The sequence below is a fragment of the Tachysurus fulvidraco genome, chromosome 23 (genome assembly GCF_022655615.1).
Source record: "Tachysurus fulvidraco isolate hzauxx_2018 chromosome 23, HZAU_PFXX_2.0, whole genome shotgun sequence".
Taxonomy (NCBI): Eukaryota; Metazoa; Chordata; class Actinopteri; order Siluriformes; family Bagridae; genus Tachysurus; species Tachysurus fulvidraco.
In genome coordinates this window covers 3,116,043-3,123,967 of record NC_062540.1, presented here as the reverse complement: position 1 = coordinate 3,123,967, position 7,925 = coordinate 3,116,043, and the positions used below count along the sequence as shown (strand labels likewise).

At 37.8% G+C, this 7,925-nt stretch overlaps 1 long non-coding RNA gene across 2 annotated transcripts; it reads left to right on the top strand.

Annotated features, from left to right (window-relative positions):
- The first annotated feature begins 1,193 nt into the window (after positions 1–1,193).
- Positions 1,194–5,212, top strand: LOC113641647. Of its 2 annotated transcripts, none has more exons than XR_003440381.2 (4): positions 1,194–1,337; positions 2,767–2,948; positions 4,802–4,910; positions 5,013–5,212. It is a non-coding gene; the product is annotated as an uncharacterized LOC113641647 (long non-coding RNA). The 2 variants fall into 2 exon arrangements; XR_003440380.2 differs by lacking the exon at positions 1,194–1,337 and adding an exon at positions 2,247–2,457.
- The last annotated feature ends 2,713 nt before the right edge of the window (positions 5,213–7,925 follow it).

The following is a 7,925-nucleotide window of genomic DNA, read 5'->3' as shown; positions in this document are numbered from 1 at the left end:
AATCAAGTAAATATCGTGTTCTTATTCTTATTTTCTTGGGCGTTGTCCAACTATTCGTCGTCCAAACTTCATGTTTTCCAGCGTCAGTGCTGCGAATGTATATCGTTCTCAATTCATGTAGAAGATCCGGATATTTACCCGAATATGTGAGGATATAAAGTGCCTGTATTCTCTAGCACTCTGCGAGGAGAGGGTGAACCAGCGGACTTGAAAACGGGCATTTCGTTTACGTTTTGAAGGAACATTTCTTTGTTATGCTTTACATTTCTACAGAATTCATAATGCAGCATGCACTCACAACTGTCTGAAACTGTGCTGTGTCACCAAGAAGGTCATCTAAAGCAAAAAAAGCATTTGGCGGTCATGGAACAAATCCAACAGTCGTTTGCGAGATTAACGCTGAGTGAAGACTCTGAATGTCGCAGTAAACTCGTATCGCAGCGGTCAGAGACACATCGCCTGAGGTTTCGTTCCTTGACCCTCGGTGAAGTCGGAGACACATTTTCATATGTACAACAGCTACAACAGGAGTGTCAGGGTTGGTTGCTGGCTGATAGTCATGATGCCGGAAGAATTGTGGAGACGTGGAGCAGTTTCTGAAACAGCTCCCAGAAGAGACCGCCCTCTGGGTTCTGTACAACCAACCAGCAACACTAAACGAGCCCATCTATTTGGTGGAGAGCCACCGGGCGTCTATCGTTGTTCCTGCTCCTTAACATCGGGCACGGAATTTTAATAAACAGCCTATCAGTATCAGCCTGTATCCTGAAGACTGCTCAATCACTCGCGTTACTTATATTTATTTTAATTGGGCTTAACAGTGTGTGTCAATGTTCGTCAATAAAAAAAATCATTGTCAATACTCAGTAGTTTGTATTTGTATTTTCTTGGATGTGATTTGTCTTATTTGTCAATAGGGTAAATTGAGAGGTTCGCTGTTTTTACCCTGATACACGTCCGCGTATCAAATTTCCAAACATGCCTAAAAATTCGTGAACCAATGAATGGAATTACATAAGCTGTATGTTGTAAGAAACTACCAACAACCGAGGAAGATTTTGTGCAAGTTGCTCAATTCTTCTTTTGCTACTCTAGGCAGACTCACTTTATTACACTTCACATGCTTTCAGTGTCGCTTTCTTGTTGGTTTTGTGGTCGCGCGCTCACCGCTGCAATCCGAGTTCGAAGAAAAAAAAGATCAAACTGATTTGCACAGAAGCTTAGAAGTTTAGTTCAGTACAAGCAAAGCAAATGGATATAAACAGGTCCACTTTATGAGTATCCCTACGCTTTCAGTGCTGCTCCCTGGTGGACGACTGGTGAAATCAGCAGGACAGGTAATACAACTCACTTTCTTCGTACTGCATATTGAATTGATTTGAATAGAGGGCGACTTTACTCTGAAATCGTGACGTGAATGTTCAGAGCTGAGGTATGCTGAGAGAATGAGGCGGACGATGAATAGGAGAGAAAGAAAAGATATCAAAAGAGCAGCGGAACTTGTTACTTGTGTTCTCATTAGTGTCAGATAGACTGGTCTGTTGTTGGTTCTGTCAAGTTTTCAGACGCTTAGACTACAGTCTCTTCACCTATTATGTTAGTGTCACATAATGAAATCAGACAGCATACACATGCAATATATTATTATTATTATTATTATTATTATTATTATTATTATTATTATTATTATTCTAGCCTCTGCCACTTTAAACAAACACACACACACACACACACACACACACACACACACACACACACACACACACACACACACACACACACACACACACACACACACACACACACATCACCACCACCACCACCACATAGCCCTTCTCATAGACTGTAAGAAAAGATACACCATATCTACTCAATAAAAATGAGGCAACAGATTACAAGCAATATTATTAATTAAATGAGACCCTTAATAGTCATCCATTTAATATGAGTAGATTTGAATAGAAAACAGTACAGAATTAATTATAATCTAAACACAAATATTGAGTAGATTTGAAAAAGATAAACTCCCTAATGTGTAAATAGTACTAATAAAAATTAATTTAATTCTACTTATCCTAATCGAGTAATTATCATCTACATTAATCTGCACATTGATTTGAATTTAATCAATGCAATTAATTAAAACGAAATATTCCTTTCTTATGAATAATATAGCCCAGAAAGCACAGAACTTAAATACTCAAATAAGAATTTTATTAACAATTTTATTCACTTTTGTGTTTTAGACACATTGTAGCACATCATTGTACACTGCAACCACAGTTGTGCTGTTTTCAGCCTTCGGGTTTTGTAATTTAGTGACCCCTATTGGTGACCTGCGTATATTTAAGCAGAGCACATGTTGTTCAGCCATTTTGTTGGTAGCTGTTTGAGAGTGCACACCTATGACACAAATCTCCATTCACACTTCATTTATCCTTGTAAAAAGCATTGTCTGTAAGTGTTTTCTAAATGAATGTTCTTTGATGTTTTGTTAGATCGTGATGTTGTATTTGGAGATCTTATATGAAAGGACATGTGTGTATATGAGACTTAAGTACTCCTCTGCTTGTTAGATTCAAGTAATCTGGGCATTTATTGTTAACAAACTTTCAGCACATTTATGTTAATGCTTGTGTGAATATTTGCACATGCATATGTGATATGTGAACTGTGTGCAGTGTTGTTTACACTGCTACTGTGTATGATGTGCTATTTATTGCTAAATTGTTTGTTCATCTATGCTTTCACTGTTGTATTTTGCAGTTTTACACCGCTTCCATTAAATTGTACTTGGAATAGTTCTGTCTTCAAGTCCATTTTGGAGGAGTGTTAAGCTTGCTGCATAGCTATGTCTGTCTACACATAGTGAGGGCAGTACAACAGTCTCATTCCAAGCCGGACCAGACATTTGAAAAGGACAGAATGCTGACTTTAAATGAAAACTGGTAAGGAGAGACTCGTGCAGGGAGGAGAAAATCAAATTAAGTGAATTTACATAAATTTTAATGTGTGTCATTCTGTAAGAAGTTGGTGAAAAACAAAAAACTTTCGTGACTTTCTTTCAAAAATCTGGAGAGAGAGAGAGAGTAATTTTATTATATTGTGAACAAGGAAAATGTGTCTAAATATAAATAATGGATAAAAAGCATCTCTTTATTCTGACAGGCTTCATCTACACGCATCATTTTCAAACATGTCGAAAAAATTGGGAACCTTTTTAAACCAATAATGAAGCAGTAAAACTGTAGATAGAGAGAATCCCATGACTCTGACATGACATGCTAAACATTAGGGTGGAGAAAACTAAACGAGAGGTATCACAGTGGTTTCAGTGGAACAGAAGAGTATAGTTGTACAAAGTTGTATGTTATGTGTAATGAAGTTCATATATTTTCATAATGAGTTCAATGCTTTATAATAGACTGTTGAAATAGTGTTTCATCGAGTTGGGACTCTATCTCTTTTCATGAAAGTGGAAAACGTTACTTAAGAACAAATTGATGTTCAACACAAAAGAACTGTATCATCACAAGGAAATAACTCATTTCGCAGTTGCAAGAGGACAAAGACGGAAGGGTGTAACATTATGAATGTTATAGAAGTGATGTATTTGTATTATTGGCTTCAGACACATATTGATGTGATTTAATGTACGGATGTATTTGTCTATTCACAGTTCTGTTATTTCAGTAATATCTGTTGATGAAAGACACCGCTAATACAGACTGACGCAGAGACAACAGAACGAGCCTGTGTTCTCATTTATTAATGTCAATTTTCCCCCTTTATCAGAGGGTGTAACAAGAACGTTTAATATATTTTTTAAACGACCCAATTTCATATGTACAACGGCTCAGAAAAGAGAGTCAGGGTTGGTTGCTGTCTGAAGGCCTTAATGTTGGAATGATTGAGCCAATGGAGCAACGAGGCCATCTATCTGGTGAAGAACCACTGGGCGTCTCTCGTTGTTTCTCCTCTTAACATCTCCCCATGCTGAGACGTTGGAAACACCGTCGTGAACCATTTAAAAAAAGAAAGACATCCAAATTGTGGAAAAAGAGAATCCTATAAATGACTTATAAATGAACATCGTCGGTCTCTTATTTGCCTTAAGACGACAGGCGACGTTTTCTATCAGCAGTGTAGGACTATACGTCTTTGATCGACGGTTAGAAAGCACGTAAAAAAACAGAGCTGAGTCATTTAGAGAGAATGAAGCTGACGCTGAAGAGAAAAAAGAGAGGGCAGGTTTTCGGCTAAATTTTTGTGTTACTTAAAATAGCAGAAGGACTTTCTGCAAGTCTTGTTTTTATGTGTTACTGTGTTAGTGCCACATAATTGAATCAGACATTAGACAACATACACATCCTCTGTTTAACATACATAAGCTCTCTCCGCTGCGCTTTTATACTCAACAGATGTTTTCATGTAGAAAAATAAAACCAAACAAATACATCCTCAGGTTATATAAAGAAAACTTAACATGAAAAGTTGCTCGATTAAAATTCATGTTCATCCTGTTCTACCTACAGTAGACCAAAAAAAATCCTGTTTAAAAATTCCTACAGCTTTTAGAATTTCGCTGGGGAAGTTTAATAAGATTATAATTCATAGGATTTGGTTCAGATTACCAACGCATATTAGAAATGATAATAAATACAATAAAGCATCTCCTTAGTTAAACTGTGCTTCTTGGGAAAGCTGCATACGCCTCAGTTCATGTGTGTCAGTAAATTTTGCAGCAGAGTGACATGTATGTATTGCTAGATGTTTTAAAGAAAGTATTTTATTCTGACAGACTGCGCTTAAAACCATCAAGCTTCCTGACTTCAGGAAAAACCCAACAACTGTAAGAGAAGACACCGCAAAAGACGTCGTTATGGCAACAGTTTATACCACTTGTGACGGTGAGGTGGACCTTGGTTTCATTTAATGCTAAACGGATGGGCAAATAAGTTTTTGTTGGATTAATAATTGACTAATTTTTGTTGTTTGTTTCCTTGATACAGGTGTTTGTACCGCAGCGATCCGCTGTGTATCTGCGGTCTGCCACGTGCTCAGTCAGGTCTTTACTGATCTAGATATAATGACTAACAGCATAGACGCTATATTCACTAGCACATTAGACACTGTCGCCCCAGTTAGATTACAGAAGGTTAGAGATAAAACACTTGCACCGTGGTATAATAGTTATACTCTTACCCTCAAGAGGGAGATCAGTAACCTCGAACGAAAATGGAGAAAAACTAAATTAGAGGTTTTTAGAATTGCATATAAAGACAGTATGTCCAGCTATAGACAGACTCTAAAAGCTGCTAGGGCTGAGCACCTGAGCAAACTCGTATAAAATAACCAGAACAATCCCAGGTTTTTATTTAGCACAGTGGCTAGTTTAACAAAAAAACAGAAATCTGAACACACTATTCCATCACAGTTTAGTGGTGAGGATTTTGAGATTCTTCACTGATAAAATCGAAAGTATCAGGAATAAAATAGGGGACGCTCAACATATGAGAGCAACCAGTGACACAATCTCACCTAAGGCTTTACAAGTATAGGACAGGAAGAGTTAGATAAACTTATTACTACAGCTAAATCAACATGTTCACTAGACCCCATCCCAACTAAACTACTGAAAGAAGTGTTTCAGTCAGGTTTCAGGCCCCACCACCGCACAGAAACAGCACTTGTTAAAGTTACAAATGACTTGTTCTTAGCTTCGGACCAAGACTGTATGTCCCTATTCGACGCTATAGACCACAACATTCTTCTAGATTGCTTACAAAATTACACGGATTCATGGACAGGCTTTAAGTTGGTTTAGATCCTACCTGTCTGATCGATACCATCTTGTAGAATTAAATGGTGAATCCTCCAGTTTATTGCCAGTAAATTATGGGGTCCCTCAAGGATCAGTTCTAGGACCTCTGCTTTTCTCGATATACATGCTTCCATTAGGGAACATTATTAGAAGACATGGGATTAGTTTCCATTGTTATGCTGATGACACACAGTTATATATCTCATCAAAACCAGATGAAATAGTCACAGTGTCCAAATTAACTCAATGCCTTAGAGAGATAAAAGACTAGATGAACTGCAATTTTCTGTTGTTAAACTCCGATAAGACAGAAATACTACTTATAGGTCCAAAAACCATTACACAGAAACTCTCACAATTTAACTTTCATTTAGAGGGATGTACTGTTACTAGTAGCTCAACAGTGAAAGACCTCGGTGTTATATTAGACAGCAACTTGTCTTTTGAAAATCATATGGCGCATACTACAAAAACAGCCTTCTTCCACCTTAGAAATATTGCCAAGCTGAGAAACATCCTGTCTGTCTCTGATGCTGAGAGGCTAGTTCATGCATTCATGACCTCTAGACTAGACTATTGTAATGCATTACTAGGTGGTTGTCCTGCATCTTTAATAAATAGGTTACAGTTAGTACAAAATGCAGCTGCCAGAGTTCTCACTAGGATGAAAGTATGACCACATAACCCCAATTTTATCATCTCTACACCGGCTACCTGTTAAGTTTAGAATTGATTACAAACTGCTGCTATCTTAAAGAATTTATTTCTTCTGTATTAAAATCAGTTAACAGTGTCGATTTTCGAATTTTTCTTTCTTGTTTTGTCATGGTCACGAGTTAATTGTCTCATGATCTCTGCATGTACCCCATTGTTAATATGTAATGGATTATTGAAACATTGAGCCTTTATTCTCATAATTGTTTTGTGTTTTGTATTCATTTATTGTTTTGTGATTGTGTCAGACACTTATGTGGAAGTTGTCAAACACACAAGCCCTTTATCAAATTAAAAGCGCATGTGATCATCCATGATGCTGCTTTATTGCCCTTTTACTGCCTTTAGAACATGTTCTTATGCAGAGATCATGAGAAAATGAAGTAATAATTTAAATAATCTACTTCTAAAGAACCTCCATATTTTACAGCTTCTTTTGGAATGCTGAAACATAAATATCAAACAACCTAAACAATAGAAAACGTAAAAGTAAATGATATTGTCAATCGTATCACTACAGACCTAAATGTGAATAAACGGGGCATATCTGACCTGATGCAAAAAGAAATCTAATTAACTGTAGTCATTTTATCGTGATTTTAAACTTGAGAGCATGTTCAGATCCAGTTTGACAAATAAAATCATTCATTCATTCATTTTCTACCGCTTATCCAAACTTCTCGGGTCACGGGGAGTCTGTGCCTATCTCAGGCATCTTTGGGTATCGAGGCAGGATACACCCTGGACGGAGTGTCAACCCATCGCAGGGCACACACTCACTCTCATTCACTCACGCAATCACACACTACGGACAATTTTTCAGAGATGCCAATCAACCTAACATGCATGTCTTTGTACCGGGGGAGGAAACCGGAGGAAACCCCCGAGGCTCAGGGAGAACATGCAAACTCCACACACACAAGGCGGTGGCAGGAGTTTAACCCACAACCCTGGAGGTGTGAGGCAAACGTGCTAACCACTAAGCCAACGTGCCCCACCACCACCACCACATAAAATCAAAGATTATCATATAATATTAAATAGCTACAGATAAAAATCACGGTCAACGTGTAAAAGTTTAAATAATCGGATATAGCATAAGCAGTGAATATGACTATACTAACTGTGCCTTAGTTAGCACGTTCGCCTCACACCTCCAGGGTTGGGGTTCGATTCCCGCCTCCGCAAGTGTGTGTGGAGTTTGTTCTCCCCGTGCCTCGGCGGTTTCCTCCCCCGGTCCAAAGACATACATGGTAGGTTGATTGGCATCTCTGGAAAATTGTCCGTAGTGTATCTAATAGTATATCATAGTATATCTAATAATAGTGTATCATAGTATATCTAATCATAAATATGCAATAAAAGCAATGAAACGCTTGAAAATGAT